At 44.9% G+C, this 17870-nt stretch overlaps 1 protein-coding gene across 8 annotated transcripts in view; it reads right to left on the bottom strand.

The window, feature by feature from the left end:
* The window catches only part of FAM81A (family with sequence similarity 81 member A), a 128671-nt gene that overhangs the window by 69216 nt on the left and 41585 nt on the right, over positions 1-17870 (bottom strand). For 2 of the 8 annotated variants that reach the window (XM_073877090.1, XM_073877092.1), the window contains exon 1: positions 10562-10685. The exons of 4 other annotated variants lie outside the window; for them this stretch is intronic. The gene's annotated coding sequence lies outside the window, so the exon portion shown is untranslated. Of the gene's footprint in view, positions 1-10561; positions 10686-17870 lie in introns of those variants that run through there. 2 more of the 8 variants (XM_073877094.1, XM_073877097.1) reach the window with 1 other exon arrangement.

Raw genomic sequence — 17870 nt, 5'->3', positions numbered from 1 at the left:
TGATCTTCATCAAATCTCTAGCCCTAAAGCATTTTATCCATACTTAATATGTGATCTTATCTAAATGTTAATATTTCTATAAGTGGCTATTGTTAAATGTCCAATAATAAAATAGTTAATTAAAACATGGCACATCCACTCAAGAGAATATCAATAGCTATTTAAAATAATGGTTACAAAGACTATGAAGTAACATAGAAAATATTGATATGCTAGCTATAATGCTAAGTTTTTTTTTTAAAGAACAAGATTTGAAAAAGGATTTATAGTACTATATAAAACCATAATCAGAGCCTGAAAAGAGCTTTGTTCCTTGGCACCACAATTTAGATGGTACAAACATTCTAACTTGAGTTTAAAGGACCTACCAATTTTTAAGGTCTACCTCTACCATACTCCCCTCTCTTTCTCCTCCTCCTCTCCAAGGTGAGGAGCTCACCTGACCCTGGGCCCATGGAGGTGAATGGAGCGTTCAAGGACAAGACAACCACCACCCCTCTGTGTGCACAGGTCACCCTTATCTGCCTTCCTCCCATCTCTGATCTGACCCACCACAGGGCTCTGCCTCCATGAATGGACACTTCCTTTTTTTTTTTTTTTTAAAGATTTGATTTATTTATTTGACAGAGAGACACAGCGAGAGCAGGAACACAAGCAGGGGAAGTGGGAGAGGGAGAAGCAGGTTTCCCGCCGAGCAGGGAGTCTGATGCGGGACTCGATCCCAGGACTCCAGGATCATGACCCAAGCCAAAGGCAGACGCTTGACGAGTGAGTCACCCAGGCACCCCAAATGAACCCTTCCTTGACTTGCGGCTACCTTTAATGCCATTCCCCCAACCCACCCTGTGCCAAATTGCTGGCATGACCCTGTGATGTGAATAGCTGGTGTCTGGGTAAATCATTTGTTTTGATTTACAAGGAGGAGGAAGAGGGCCATGCAATCGAGGCCAGGGATGACTAATTCCAAAGCCGGAAGTATTAGATTGATGAAGATGGCCAAAGAGAGACCACTGATAACAGCAGGAACTTTCCATAAATTAACCACAGGGCTCAGATTGAGGGAGTGCCTCTAAATTATGTGCAAAGAAAATGAAACAGCACAAATAAGCACACCCTGTCTTCTTCTTAATAGACAGCTCCCTCTCCCTAAACCTGGACAGAATTTTGGTGAGTAGATGAGCCATCCTTGCAAGAAATGTATGGGCTAGCACATTCGGGGATGGAAATGGCATTATGGTTATGAGGTGGACCTGGGAGAAATCTAGGTAACTCACCAAAGGAGGGAATGTTATAAGGCCTCACACAGCCTCTAAGACGTTGGGCATCCTCATACCAAAATGTCCTTCTCTGAATCTTACCTGACACACCTTGACATTTCTTTGTAATTCTACATTACCCCAGCAACCCAGAAGTCCCTCAACTGAGGGGAGTGGGGCAGGGGTTCCAGTACTAAAAGTACTGTTATAATATTTTTTAAAACAATGTAAATAAATAAATTATAAATAGTGGCATTGGGTACATTTTTATTCCACTTTTCCTTATTTTTAAAAGACTTTAATAAGTATGCTATTTTCACAAGGACAAAAATCTAAATACAAACTTTTTGAATAAAAGAATGAACCAATGAGCAAAAACAAAACAAAACAAAAAACCAGAAGTTGCCCATGTACAGTTATCAAAACCAAGAGAGAAGCCTGATTCTGGGTTTAAAAGATATGCTATGGTTCAGTTAAAATAAGTTTGCAGGGCTCTTTTTTTTTTTACTGTGGTTAAAAACAGGTGAAACAAGATTTATCATCTTTAAAAACTATAAGTGTGCAGTACAGTAGTGTTAACTTCGTATCTCTAGATATAAAGATCTCTAGAACTTTTTCATCTTCCCAAACTGAAACTCTATACTCATCAAACAACTCCCACTTTTCTGTGAATTATTCCCCAAGCCCCATTCCCTTGTGGGCACACTATGAGACTTGAGCCCGGTACGCTTGCTGAAGCCTTCATCAAAGCCCTGGATTGCCCTTATGTCGGGAATCAGAAGTCGTACACAGGTCCGGTGGCCGCCATTGGTGGGAGCCCCCAGCACGGCGTCCCAAAAGTCTTAGGTTCCAGCGACAGTGTGAGTCCCTCCACAAGGTCCCAAGGCAACTATTTCTAATGCCTTTTGTGAAAATGGCCTTGATTCTACTTTGCAAGACTTGTTTTCTTTCTCCTCTGCTGAGGTGAAAAGCGGCTGTGTTTTTGACCCATTAAAAACAAACAAACAAAAACTTCAAAATGCTCAAAACATTGATGGTGGCTGCCAGCAAGAGCAGGGATTGCTACATAACTGATGAGATCCAGTAAATCTGTAACACATATGTGGCCTCTGTCAGGTCCAGATGGATTCACAAATGGACTGGAATCATCTGAACCCCTAGAACCCGAGGAACAGCCACCAGTGTGGCTTTAATCCATTCTCCATACCTTAGAACGATGTTAACGTTTTTAGTAGAACCCTTGCAAAAACAGATTGGTTTTTGTTCCCATCTATTAATAACAGCCATTTTGAAATGCTATTTAAATCTTCTATTGTTGGGCGCCTGGGTGGCTCAGTTGGTTGAGCGACCGCCTTCGGCTCAGGTCATGACCCCGGAGTCCCGGGATCGAGTCCCACATCGGGCTCCCTGCTCAGCGGGGAATCTGCTTCTCCCTCTTCCCTCTCGTGCTCTCTATCTCTCATTCTCTCTCTCTTGAATAAATAAATAAAATCTTTTAAAAAATAAATAAATAAATAAATCTTCTATTATTATTTGAACTTTTTATGGATTATGTCTCCCCAGCTGAGCTACTCTGGGGCAGCAGGGACATCCTACCACAGGCATCCATCACCCCCGTGAAGCCCAGCACAGCACCTCTTCACAGACACTCATAAATATGTGTTCACTGGCTTGTTTTTCTAATGTGGTAAGGCCCACCATTTTAATTATTGAGTTGCTCTGCCCAAATGACATATCGATTGCTGACTCAAGATCCCCTCCAGCTGTGAGCTTGGCAGACTCCTTCAGGTTGCCCTGCAGTGCACATGGGCACCCACACCAAAAAGAAGTGTCTTAATATTACTTTTAGGGTGTTTTATTATGCTCCACAGCTATATTTGGCAACTTTCTTTCTAGCATTAGAGAAGACACATTACCAAATGTTAAAAAGGGAATCTGCAAAAGGCAACAGCTAGAACAGAAAAAAAAAATATTACTAAAAGCTGGTGTAAACTTTCTACCTACTAAATTACCTACACCCCCAGATGCACCAAGGACCATTGAAAGGAAGGCACGACTGTGTCTGCAGACAGAATTCTAGTTGTGACTTTTGGGTTCTACTCTACATGCATCTCTGACTGAAAAGCTAAGGATTTGGCCATGGAAAAAAGATCCAGCCTCCAGCTTCTGCCCTTTTTCTCATACACAGCAGGAGGGGGCTGGACCTCTCTGCTGAACACAGGAGTCTATGAGAGACTCTTTTATTTAGAGTAACAACTTGACTTCAGTGCATTAATTTTATAACTATTTTAGAGAGAGCAGGGGAGGACTCCTGTGCTCTTCAAGAGATAATTAAAAATGGAGAAAAAAGAAATCTGAAATCAACAAAAAACAAGCTGAAGGCACCAGGGGTTTCTGAATAACATCTTCCCAGTTCAACAATTTTAAGAATTCCATAATGTGAAAGCAACCCCCACACATTCTCTCCCACATAAACACACTTTGTATGTAAGCCCCACTCCGCTAAGCAGCAGACTCTCTTGCCTTCACTTCTGCAGCTACTTTATCCAGAGAAGATGTCATCTGCACAAAAGCATTCTCTTAAGAATGAGAAAAAAGCTGACCACCAGCCAGCAAGCACAGGCACGCCTGGAGCAGAAATACTGTCATTCCAACAAGCTCAACAACTCACTACCCAAAAATCTGACGACTGACTTCAAATGCCAATTCTGCTTTAACAGAGACTGAAAAATTCAGGCCTTTTGATGTCTGTCAACCAGCACATTCCCAGTAACTTTCCTGGTGGGCCAGAAAGGTAACCAAATAAATCATCTTATTATCACTGCTATGTTTTTAAAATACCAAGAACTGCTGAGCCATGGGGATGGGGGGCGGGGGGTGGGGGGAGCAACAGAAGACCACTGAGTAATAAAAACAAAAACAAAAACACTGTCTTATCTTTTTTCACCTGCTTTTATATTAAAAACACATGGAACATAAAACCACATCCAACAAATCAAAAAGTAAAATAATGCATACAGAGAGAGGGATGAAAGTAGAAGAGTTATTAAGGGAAAGGAAGGGGCAGAAGGAGAAACACGGGAGAAGGCGGGGAAGAGTGAAGGCAGAAAGGCAGCTGCTGGGCGAGCAGAGGGGAGAGAGGTGGCTACGCAAGGAAGAGGAAACAGGTGGTCCGAGGGCTCCCAGGGAGGATGCGAGCCTGAGAAACTGCTCCTCACACATGCAGCTGCTCATTTGGAGTGTGAAGAAATAGATGGGCCATTTTAATATGCTATGTTAGGTTTCTCTACTCTTTTTTTTTTTAACCAAATGTGCCAATTCTTTGTCTTGACACATACACGCATGGTTCAGGTGTCATCAAGGGAAAATCACTTACTCCACTTACAACACGTTAGTACCTTTTCCAATTACCCGTCGCTTTGCTAAAAGGCCCTATTTTGAACTTCCATCTACCTGAGTCCTGGAGTAAGGCATGGGTCTCACACCTACCATCACATACCAGGTGCTAGCAGACAACTCTATGATCACCCTGCACAGTTCGCTACCTGATTTCATCAAGGAAGTGAGTCCAGTCAGCAAATACTCATTGAGCCTCGACAGTGCTGCTCAAGACACAGCTCCCACACTCCAGAGCTGCAAGTCGACAGGAAAATAAAACAGGCAGGCCACTAGGCAAGAGTAGAGAGGCTGGTACCTGCCACGTGAGTGGTACAAACCAGGCCTCGCCTCTGAGCCGAAGGCAGGACCAGTGTGAACCAGGCCATCGAGAAAAGCATTTGAGCTGGGCATTCAAAGGGATGAGTTAAGGACACAGGGCAGCATGAGAAAGGGTGGGGGGAGGGCAAAGTGGAAGACACAAAGACTAGTAGAAATTCCCAGCACAGAGCTTCCCAGTGGAGGGCCACTGGGATTGTGTGCAGAGGTGTCGACTTCTAAAACAGGAGGGAGGCAGTAGAAACAGAAGGGAAGTGAACAACTGAGGGAGCCTGTGCAGGGAGCACCTCCACACTCAATGGCCAACTGCATGTGGGAGAGTGGCGAAGAGAAGCTAGAATGACCCCTGAGGTCAAGAGTGGGTCACAGAGGCTGGCGCTAGGCACAGAAATCATTAGGGGATGCAGTGAGAGGGGCACACTGTTGCCCTGTGGGGTGCCTCCCGAAATCCACCATGAGAAACACCAGGCAAACCCCAGTTAAAGGATATTGTACAAAATAACAGCCTGTACCCTTCCAAAGCGTCAAGGCCATGAAGGACAAAGAACAACTGAGGAACCATCCAGACGAAAGGAGATTAAAAAGGCATGACGACTAACAGAGCAAAAGATTTAAAGATTTTTTCCTCCTCTTTTACTATAAAGGACATTATTAGGGCTATTGGTGACACGTGCACAAGGTCTATAGATTAGACAACAGCACAGAATCAATGACAATGTCTCAATTTTAGACATTGTGCAAGAAAATGTCCTTGTTTTTTAGGAAATAATGCTGAAGTACTGGGGGAGGTAGGTAAAGGGGCATCGTGTCTATAACTTAACTCTGAAATGGCTCTGAAAAACTACAACATATGTATGTGTGCATGTGTGTGTGCCTGCGTGCGTGCGTGTGTGTGTGTGTGTGTGTGGAGAGAGCACGAAAGAGAAAAATAAAGCAAGTGGGGCAAATAGTTCATATTTACAGAATTTGGGTTAAAGATGCAAATTATTTAAATTATTCTTGCAACTTTTCTGTAAATCTGAATTATTTCAAAATAAAAAGTTAAAAAAGGGGAAAGCGATTTAAGGAAGCCAGGATGAAGAGCTGCTTAGACACCAAACAGTCGGGCTTCTGGGTGTCGGACTCCGAATGGGATTTGGGCGAGGGCAGGCCTCTGGAGGCCTAGGGAAAGCCTAGAGAAAGCAGGCTCTCAGGTCAGATTGCCGGAATTCCTTTCCCAGGCCTGCTCCTTCACAACCGGTCACTGACTCGGGTTATTCTAATTTCTCTTTGCTCCAAGTCCTTCACCTGCATAACAGGAATGTTGAGGGTACGTGTCTCACAGAGGCAGAAGGGTACGAAAGAACAGGATGCAAGTGAATCGTGGGCAACCACCCAAGGACAACTAACGTCAGCCCCAAGGTGAGCTGACAGCTGGGACAGAGAGGAGGCAGGAGGCCAGCAGAGGAAGAGAAGAACGCCAAGAACAGGGCCCCACAAAATCCTACGTTCGGAAGTCAGGGGTAAACAGCAGGCAGCGAGGATCGAGCTGCACGTGGATAACCAGTGACACGGAGACAAGGAAAGAGAGAGATCTGGGCAGCAGGCGGCAGGGCCGATCAAGGAGGGAAAGACAGAGCAAAGGCCTCAGCTCCGCAACTAGGACATCACTGCGGGAGCTCTACAAGAAAGCAGTTTCAGCACAAAAGTGAGGATGGGGCCAGACAAGTGAGTGGGCAGTCAAAGGAGGGAAACCCGGAAGGAAGACGGTTGAACACAGCAGCGGGGTGCACCACTATGTTGCCAGACACCGTAGCCATCGCCCCATGTGCTGTTGAAATGAATTTAAAATTAACAAAACCTTGGGGCGCCTGGGTGGCTCAGTTGGTTAAGCGTCTGCCTTCGGCTCAGGTCATGATCTCAGGGTCCTGGGATCCAGCCCCACATCCAGCTACCTGCTCAGTGGGGAGTCTGCTTCTCCTTCGCCTTCTGCCTCTGCCCCTGCTCATGTGTGCTCTCTATCTCTCTCTCTCAAATAAATACATAAAAATCTTTTAAAAAAAAATTTTAACAAAAACTATTGAGTTCCTCAGTCACATTAGCCACATTCCACGTGCTCAGCAGTCACATCGTGGCTAGTGATGATCACACTGGACAGCAGAGGTACAAAATATTTCCATCATCACAGAAAGTTCTAGTGGACAGAGCTGGGACTCTAGCAGTTTCTTTTATTATGAGAAGGATGACTTGCGTATATGGTGGGGTGAGAGTTGGGCAGAGTAAGGAGGGACCAAAGAAACTGAATAAAGGGAATAGAGCAGGTTCCTACATGAGGCAAGAAAGAAGGGGAAAAGTCCAGAGAATGGAGAGTGTGTAGTATATGTGGGTTAATTATGGGGAGGGGACTTGTAGAGATTTTGTTCCCTCAGAGAAAGAGGAAATAAAGAAGGACAAAGATGAGTAAAGAAAAATGTTTGGCGGGGGAGGCCTGGGTGGCTCAGTCGGTTAAGCGTCTGCTTTAGGATCAGGTCATGATCCCGGAATCCCAGGATCGAGCCCTGCAGCAGGCTCCCTGCTCAGCGGGGAGTCTGCTTCTCCCTCTGCCCCTCACCCTGCTTATGCTCTCTCTCCCCCTCTCTAATAAATAAATAAAATCTTTGGAAAAAAAAAGAAAAAAAAATGTTTGGGGTGGTGAGGTGGTTACAATGAGAGCTTACATTGAGGCAGAGGGCAGTAAACCAGGACGTGGACATCCTTCATCTCTTCAGTGAAAAAAGGCTATCTGCTGAAAGGAAACTGACTGGAAGTGTAAGGAATGGGAAAATCTGGCACAACCTCTAAAGGAACGCAGTTGAGAGTTAATAAAAGATGGGTATTTTTTTTTTCATAGAAAAGCAAGACCTGGGTGAAATTAGAGCCAGCATTAATTTGCAGTGGAACCAGTCCACAGGTCTTGGTGACTTTCTCCTGGGTAACTTGGCAGGCTGGGAGAAGAAAAAGTAGATAATGAGGGTGATTTTGGATTGAGGGCTGGAATATGAGAAGCCGAATATGTTAAGAATAAAGATTCCAGGATTCCGGACAGAAGAGAAATGGCTGGCAACATCTAGACTCCAAGCGGAGAAATGAAGCCACAGAGGGATTGGAACAGCAAGCAATTAAGGGACCAGAGTCCTCAATAATGGTTAAAATCCAGTGCTGTAAGTGTTAAGAATCAGCTGAGCAGGCTGAAGTCCAGATCTTGAAGGTGGAAAAAATTCCCAAGACTAAACAAGTCCAAAATGTGAGTGGTTGAAGTAAAGTGGACATTAAGGCCATAGGATTTGATGCTGAAGATCTTGAGGAACTTCAAGGTCAGTGAGTTAATAGAGCCTCAACATAAACCTCAAAGGCACTGACAAGAGACAAGGTAGAGAAGAGAATGAAGCTACTTGCTCGTGTTTATCTGTCTGTTACTTTTTTGTAGCATCAAGGGAAATGCTTGCCAAACCTGGGTGTACATCGGAATCGCCCACAGAACTCTTGTTTTCTCTCCCCAGCCTCCTTCCTCCTCCCTCTTCTTTTTGGGTTTGTTTTTAAAATGAGGATTTGTAGGTCTTGCCCATCTTGATGATTCTCATTTGGTGTATTTGAGAGAGTCTAAAGACCCACATTTTTCATAATACTCCGGGTGATTCTAAGGAGCCACCAGGTTTGGCAAGCACTGATCCAGAACATAAGAAGGAAGGTACGGGGCACGAGCAGACAGCATGACCTTGTAAACGGAAGACTTTGTTAGTGACGGGTTAATGGTCTGGAAGTGGCACTGAGAAGCAGGGAATCCAATCCCTGCTCTGGTGAGACTGAGACGGGAGAGGGCTCTTCTGAGAGAAATTGTTCACTCGGTCTCTGGTGCTAGGGGAGGGACGGAAGATGGGCTCGGCTGAGGAAAATGAAAATTCAGAAGTATGGCTGCAGGATGTGAGAAACAAGGGACTGAAAGGCAGGTTTGGAGACACACAGGCCAGTGGCCTACAGAGAGAGAAGGTGGACTAGTTTGTCCCCGAGGTTTCCAAGTGTAATGATGTGTGATTCATTAAAGATTTGTAGGGCTTAGTGGCTGAATTCCTGCAGTAAGGATTTTTCTGTCTGAATGCTATCAGATTTCTAACATGTAAACCATTAAAGATTATTAAACCGTCAGTTAAACAAGCTTACAGAAGGTTATTCATTAACACTGAAAATGTTTTCTTCCCAACCCACGTTTTTATACAGATAAAGTCAGATTGGAATGAACATTAAGGGTGGCTTTAGAGCAGAAAGCCAGAAGAGGCAACCCCAAGGACCCATGAGAGGGACAGGGCATTTCCTCCCTTTCCTCTCCTTGGAACAGGGAAGTTTATGGAATGAGAATATAGAAAGGGGCCTGAGTGTCTTTTTAGCATCAGCTGATGCTAAAAATAGAAGAGGTGTCACAGCCTACTTACTGCGTCTCAGGAGTACCTTCCTCACAGACACACACTCCATGACAAGGCCCCCACCTCGGACACAATGGGCAAACCCTAGGGATGGTTCTCAGTAAAGAATCTATTTACTTTCACAAACCCACCTCCTATTTAAAGAGCAAGCTGCAAATGTTTGCCCCTGTTTCTCAGACAGCTGCACTTCTGCGGGCTCAAACCATTCTAGCATTATTTCTGGTTACTCCTATGAAATAATTTCTATCATTGACATACACAGACTTTAAGATGAGAGCGTGAGCGCAGCCGGGCACGCACACACACACGCGCGCGCACTCACATACACACACACAACCTCGTGCATATTGAAGAAATGACTCACTTAATTTGCTGCTGCCTGCCACTATTGGTTTTGATTTTACCTGTTCAAATACAAAGTTTCCTATGAGATTAACTCCAGGAAAGAACAACTCTGGAGGCTTAACCCTGATTTTGTTCATGACTTTTAGAGCACCCAAGAGGTTTTCAGCTGGACATCTTGAGAAGCCACTCTCTGGGCCACCCACGGCTTTCTGTCTATAATCTTCCATAAAACGATGAGATTTCTTGCCACTTTGAGAGCCAGTTAATGGAAACCCCTTGTCGAATAAACATGATTAAGTCCTGTATATCCTGTACCTGCAGAACCATACTTTGGGGTCCTTTCTAACCTCACAGTGCAATGGTACCACAGCACTGTGGAACCGCAAAGAGCCCAAGCCTCTCCTTTTAATGAGAAAGGAGTGGGGGGAGGCATAGAGGTTAACCTGTCCAAGGTCACTCAGCTCTGAGTAGTGGGACGGCTGACTTACCAGCACCCTCTGGCAATCTGTGCACCACCCCAGCTCCCCCCGACAGTCCCTCCCGGCTCCTGTTGGTTTGCCAGCACGCAACTCCCCCCGGCCCCCGCAAAAATGCAATGCCAGTTGCGTTCTGTGCCCAACTTCATCCCCTCGCGTCAGCATGCAGTTAACCCTCTCGCCAGCAGCACGTCACATGGGCCACGCGCAGCTCTCTCTCTGCCCCCCAAGCCTGTCTCCCCGGCGGCTGCCCCAAGGTCACCGGCCGTCCCAGGAGCTCCCGCCGCCGGGGAGCGGAGCACGTCCGGCCGGGGGCCCCGGGCGCGGCACTCACCGGCGCGGGGGGCGGGCGCGCCGCGGCTGCCCATGTCCTCGTCGGCGCGGCTGGGTGCGGCGGCCGCTGGCGCGGGCTGTGCGGGACGCCCGGCTGCGGGCCCGCGCCGCGGGGAGCGCCGTCCAATCAGCGCGCGCCTGCCGCCTGGCCCGGCGCGCGGCCCGGCCGGGTTCGCGGCTCCCGGGGGGCGCGAGCCGCCGCGCGCCGCCCGAGCCGCTTCCGGGCGCGTTGCCTGGACGCGGTTGCCGTGGCAGCCCGAGCTGGAGGCTTTCCCCGCGCACCCGCGCCCAGCCTGGCGGCGCCGCCCCTCCTCCCTCTGCGTTCCCACACCCAAAATAGCCTCTCCTCGTCGCTGCTGTTTCCCACAGAGCTCTCATCCAAGCCGCTCGGAGTTGGCGGGCGGGGATTTCGCTTATTGGAAAATAAATCTTGTTGTAGGGCTGGTTGACTTGAAGGGAGAGGTGTTGAAATGGTGCCCGATTAGGATAATAGCCATGGTGCTTGCACTGTAATTCTCTTCAGAGCCCTCACATTCCTTCTTTACTAAATCTTTCCCCACAAGAAAGCGTTATTTATCTCCCCTCCACCCCCTTCCAGATTGGGTAGAAGCTATTTTATGAGGCCACCGTCTGGTAAGCTGCTCGCTCGCTGATGCCCCACCTGTGCAGGTGAACTTAGCCTCGTGGCTGCCAAGTACCATTTAATGAATCACCTTGACAGCCCCCGCTGGGTCCAAGGATCGTGTTGCGCTGCAACAGACACGACGCAAGAAGGAACTGCTGCCACCCCTGTTCTTGACATCCCTTCCTCCTCCCTTCTCCCTCATTCCTTTCCCAGGGCGTCCTAACTCTTTCCACCTTCCTCTCAATTTGGATTCTGAGCAGGATGCACAAGCCGATCCACTCAATTTTGCTTCCTCTGGGTGGGCGGGATTTAAACAGAGTTGGGGACCACCACCTTTCCCCGCCTCACCGCCTCCGGTTCGTATCTCTGTCGTGTCGCTAGTATTTACCCAGTACAGGCATTCCTGTCTGTCTGAGCCCCTCCAACCCCGGGAAGGGAGCATGATGTGGTAGAAAGACCCTGGGTTGTGGAGTCAGCCTGAGCTGTTTTGGAATCCTCCCTGCATCAGTCTGGAATCCTCCCTTCTGTGTGGTCTCGGGTATTTTGTGGCTGTTTCCACACTTATAAAACGGGATAAATACCCCCCACACACAAATACACACACAAAGGGGTAATACATGGTAGCACTCATTCAGTCAACAATATTGGATGGCTGTCCAATGCTAGAATCCATGCTTAGCTCTAAGACACAGTGGTGAAGAAAAAGACAGCTGTCTGCTCTCAGAGAGCTTACAGCCTGACACGCAGTAATGAAACAATCACAGACATATGTGAAACCGCCTTCGTAATAAGAGCGCATGGCCTTGAGATCTATGATATGGAGATCTGACTAACAGCATCCCTTTATGGCTGCAAAGGCTCAATGATTATTGTTTCCTTTCCTTCCTTAGGTTCCCATTGCCTGGCACATGGTATGCATTCAGTAAATATATATCGAATTGAATCTTGTCATAGTGATAACAGTATCACTCAGTTTCCCAGTGACTTTCATATGTAACTCGTCACTATGTCAGGAAGGATGTACAGGTGTTACTGGAGAGTGCCCATTCAAACCAGAACCCACCACCCAGAGTCCTGAGAAAGGTTCAAACTGTTTCTTGCTTGTCCTCATTGAGTTGCCCTCCAGCATGCATCTCAGATGGGCACATGAAAGTTCTGTCTCACTTCCGCTTTCTGCTTACTATTCCACTCTCTTCCTTGGTTCCAGCTCTATCCTACCACTCCTTGAATCAGAGCCTCAGGACACCCACCGCTTCCTAGGAGGTGGACAGTGGACCCTTATATTCCTCAGAGTAGAGCACCTATAAACCAGGAAAAAACTCCCTGCAGCTGCTTCTGCTGATCTACAAAGCATAATTTTGATGCTCTTTTGCTGCAAGACTCCCTCACTCTCAAGGGTAAAGAAGGGGAGGGGCTGGAAGGGGAAGGGCTCTGGCCACATGTATATACCCTTCTATTTAGCCTGATTTTAATTTCCTTCTTAAAAATCATACCAGGGGCACCTGGGTAGTGCAGTCAGTTAGGTGTCCTACTTGTTTTACTTTTTCTTTTCTTTTTTCTTTTTTTAAGAGCAAAGAGAGAAAGAGAGCACAGGAGCCATGGGGGAGGGGCAGAGGGAGAGGGGCAAGAAGCCCGATGTGGGGCTGGATCCCAGGACCCTGGGATCATGACCTGAGCAGAAGGCAAATGCTTAACCGACTAAGCCACCCAGGTGCCCCAGTAGGCTACATTTCAAAGAACTATCTATCCAGAATCATTGATCATGGCTCATTACAGGAAATGGATTTTTTTGCTTTACTTTCATTAAAAAAAACATGATTTATCAATCACTTTATACCGGCAAAGATTACCAACAATAGTTTCATCACAGAGAACAATTTTATAAAGTTTATGACTGTCGTACTATTCACCAACCAGTCATTAAATACAAAAAGCTTGTGCAGTATATTGTGATTAGACACTATGGAGTTTTTTTTTTTTAAGTGATTTATTGCACAGCTGAATTCTGGTCCTACCTGTGTCTCAACACCACCACTAATCATGAATATATGATGTACAGGGCATCATTGAGGCCAGCAGACATGCACACCTAGGTAAAGGTCAAAAGTTCATATGGGTCAAAACCGGTATTTGTGAAAAGGCTAGAATACAGTTAGGCCAATAATGTGGTAAGCCCTGCAGGACAGAGAAAGAGTTAGCATTTATCTCGGAGTCAGCAATTCTCAACCGAGGCTTGAAATTCAGTGAGGTGTCAAGATCCATTGTGAGGGGGTGCCTGGGTGGCTCAGTTGGTTGGGTGACTGCCTTTCGGCTCAGGTCATGATCCCGGAGTCCCAAGATCGAGTCTCGCATCGGGGTCCTTGCTCGGTGGGGAGCCTACTTCTCCCTCTGACCCTCTCCCTCTCGTGTACTCTCTCTCTCTCATTCTCGCTCTCTCAAATAAATAAATCTTTAAAAAAAAAAAAAAAGTCCATTGTGAGGTGTGTCACACAGTGTCACACAGTTCTTCACTAATAAAAAGGTGTCCAAGGATTGACCTGCAAGGAATAGTCCTATATAGGGACCAGAAAGAGGAAGATCGTTCCCACAAAGCAAACAATGAGGAAAAACCAGAGGAGGGATAGGAACAATGTCAGAGAAGCTGCATGTGGAAAAGTTTAAGGCGACAAGTCCTACAGAAAGCCAAGGAAATTTAGTGAACAGAAGGTCACCGGTGACCTCCACAATTATTTTTCCTTATGAGATTGCTGTGGGTTAAGAAAAGACAGACTGCTGAAGAAATTCGAAAGCAGGTGTGGGTCACTTTTTAGAGTAGTTGTCAATACAGGGAAGACGAGAAATACAATCAATAGGTTTCTAGTGCCAAGTGAACATTTTCAAGATAGGAGAAAAAAGTCTCTGCTTTTATATATGCTGTTGCAGTAATGAAGAAATGTAGAACACAATACATCATTTTGTACTAACTCGATCAATTCCACCATTAGGTTCATCACCACCACCTCCATTTCCTTTTTTTACTTTAAGATTTTATTTTTAAGTAATCTCTGCACTCAACATGGAGCTCGAACTCACAACCCTGAAATCAAGAGTCGCACACTTTACCAACTGAGCCAGCCAGGCACCCATTCCCTTTCTTTTAATGTTTCATCAAATAAGAGGAATCTTACCTAGAGCAGAAGTGGTGTTCAGACCTCGGGACACTATTTTCTTAATCACCAACTAAAAATATAGGTTAACAATCAGTTAACACGATATATATTATTCTTTATGGCTTTTCTTTGTTGATAATAGTAACATCTTAGAATTAAGGAAATCCCATTTTTACTCTTTTATATGTAAAAATAATGGATTTTTCATATGTTTTAAGTAAACTGTAATTGACTTACTTGTTTTTGCTAATGGTTTCCCTTCAGGTGTTGGCTAATTCTCTCAAAAATGATGTTTTGCTTGTGAATTTTTTGGTAAATCAATCTCACAAGGATTTTTAAAAGTAACTATAATTAAGGTACAACCAGCAGAGAAGGCACAAAATTTTGGAAGATCCTTCTTAGAAGTGTTAACTTAGGAAGGGTTATTATTATTTTTTTAAGATTTTATTTATTGATTTGAGAGAGAGAGAGAGTGTGAGCAAGCAGAATGGCAGGGAGGGGGAGGCGGTGGGCAGGAGGGGCAGAGGCAGAGGGAGAGGGAGAAGCAGACTCCCCGCTAAGCAGGGAGCCTGACTGGGTGGGCCCAATCCCAGGATCTCGGGGTCATGACCTGAGTAGAAGGCAGATGCTTAACCGACTGAGCCACTCAGGTATCCCGGAAGTTTCATGCCACAACAGTTCAGCTCAGTATAGTTCAGCAAACATGTTTATTTACCTTGCAGTAGGTAGTCGGGATACCACAGTTCAAACAATGAAGTCCCACATAAGCTGACGCTCTTGCTTCAGCTTCCCTGCTCAGTAGTACGGTATGTATGGGACAGTGATCCTCACGGGTGAGAGACTTAAAAGACAACCTTCACTTCTGTTCAACAAGAAAGAAACAATACTCACTACGTGACAATATGCACAACATATGTGTTATGGCATACACTACTACACCAAACCACAGTGAAGCTAAGCAAAGGAAAAATCAGGATTATCAATCCTGTCTTTTTTTAAGATTTATTTATTTTAGAGAGACAGAGACAGAAAGTGAGCGAGCAAGTGCTCTCTCTCCCTCCCCCCCCCAAAAAAGAAAGAAATTTCATAACTCTAAAAATAAAGAGAGGATCCTAAAATCTTCAAGACTCTAAGAATATCACATACAAAGAATCAGGAGTCAGAATGACATCACACTTCTCAACAGTAATGTGAAATAAGCATCAGTACCTTTAAAATTCTGCGAGAAACTTATTTCCATTGTAGAATTCTACATTCAGCTAAACTATCCAACACATCCGAGGGCAGAGGGGCAGAGGGAGAGAGAGTCTCAAGCAGACTCCACGCTTAACTAGGCTCGAGCTCATGATCCTGAGATCACAACCTGAGCGGAAACCAAGAGGTGGACGCTTAACCTACTGTACCACCGGGTGCCCCAGGATTATCAGTCCTGTCCTTACAGAATTCTCTCCTTACTGGCCCTGGCCTGGTGGTACAAGTAGCCAATGTTTACATGTCAGGTCCTGTACTAAATGCTTTACCTATAGCATTTCATGTCTTCCCTGCAAGAGCCCATGAATAAAACTGAGGCTTAGAGGCATTATATGGCTTGTCCAAGATTCCAAAGCTATTAAGTACAAAAACTGGAATTTGAATATGGGCCTCTCAGAGGCCACCCTGTACCTTAACCAGGGCTAGATGGCCTCTCCATGACTACATGAGACTACAGAGGGAAAAGGCAACACAAACTTAAGTATGTAAAATGTGTGGCACAGTGAGATCTAAATAAGTATTTTTCCTTTTCCCTTTATCTTCCCCCAAGGAAAGCACATATCAAAGAATATGAATAGTACATATTAAAAAATTATTTTGAAAGAGTAAATTAATTTTAACATTCTATCTGATTTCTTACACCTTTATCCCAGGTCTGTACTAGCAAAAGAGTCAAGATTTAGTGTAATTTTCCAAATGAATCTGATAAAAGAATCTTTAGTTTAAAACATACAGAGCCAAAAATGACTTGGGATTTGAGCATCTTCTTAAATAATGAAACTGAAGCAAGTTCTTTATGAGCACATATTTGCCAGCAAAAGGTATATAGAGCTATATACTTTCCAAAAGTCTTAATTAGTAGACATACATATTCTGCACTTAAAATAAAATTAATATCATGCAACTGCTTTTTTTTTGCAGTTGCTCTTAAAAGAGAAATATCAAGTATAATCCTCTTTGTTTCCCCTCCAATATTTGGATACACTTCAATTATTTTCATGCACATATAACAGATTTCCCAAGGCAATATAAATGGGTTGTAGGATTTTCTATCAGGAGCTGGAGGCCCACATAGTCATGAAATTAAGTTATCATCACTATGGACTCAGGAAATAGCTTTCTCTTCCCCCTTAGAATCATAAATCATAAATCTTACACATTCTTATTTTCCTTAGAAGGCTCCACGCTGTGAGGTTGCTGGAAACTATTGCCATGTGCTTAGGTAAGTTACTTAACCACTCCTTGACACAGTTTGATCATTTGCAAAATGGGGGTAATGTAGTGCCTACCTCACTGGGTTCTAATGGAGATCAAAGGCATCAATTCATGTAAAAAACTTCAAATAACATTTTAGTTACTAGTTTAATATTATTTGTTATATCTAATGTCACTTAAATTTTATTTTTAGTATTTTCTCCTAAGACCCAATCAGAAGAGTGGTGAGTAGTCTAATAAATATTGGTTCAAATATTTTATCTAATATGTGGAGACAGAATTTGGTAATTAATCTGGTTGACTCGTTCCTCACACTATTACTCATGTTGCCTGTCTTGCACCAATTCTAATTATCCTTCTGGTGTCAGCCACTCCCCAAAACCATCGCTTTCCTTTGCATGTAGTTATCAAGGTCCTAGTCAAATGTATGTACAGATCCTAGTATCCTAGATCATTTTTGGCTGCACCTAACATGAATTCCAAAGTCTCTCTTCTCTAAGAACAATGAGTGAGATTGTCACAGTATGTCTTCTGCCTTATTTATCTGACTTCTTCCTGCCCCACCTAAATGATTCAACCAAATTAAGTATCCACCCAGGCCCATAAAAAGGGAAAGAGCCCTCTGTATTTGGTGCCATGGGAAAGGTGGAAATGGCATCACTGGTCCATCCTCCTTCCTCCCCCTGCCAGTTGAAGTCATTCTCCTCACAATGGACATCTCTGAGGATGAACATAGCTAGCAATGATTGTGAATCAATGGCCACTGCTACCAACACCACACAATTATCCGGGCCCTGCCTTCAGCTGTTTGATTTATTCCCATGAGCTATATTATAAAATAAGATTTCAAAGAAGCATCATCAGAACAAGAAAGACTTTCACCTCCCTAGTCCCACCACCTGACCTGGGTTTTGCCCTCTATGATTCTTTTCCTTCATCTGCTACCCTGTTCTCGGTGTCAGGAGTGGATGCGGTTCTGTTCCTAACCACTATCTCTGCTCACATCTCTTACATCAGAAGTTAGGGCTTAGCCTTTCCAGGCTTATTTTCCCTCAGATCCAGTCACTAGA

Source organism: Callorhinus ursinus, unplaced genomic scaffold (genome assembly GCF_003265705.2).
Source record: "Callorhinus ursinus isolate GAN/ISIS: 27379988/994484 unplaced genomic scaffold, GSC_fseal_2.0 scaffold25, whole genome shotgun sequence".
NCBI lineage: Eukaryota > Metazoa > Chordata > Mammalia > Carnivora > Otariidae > Callorhinus > Callorhinus ursinus.
Note: the sequence above shows the minus strand (reverse complement) of the source record. Positions and strands in the feature narration are given on the sequence as shown.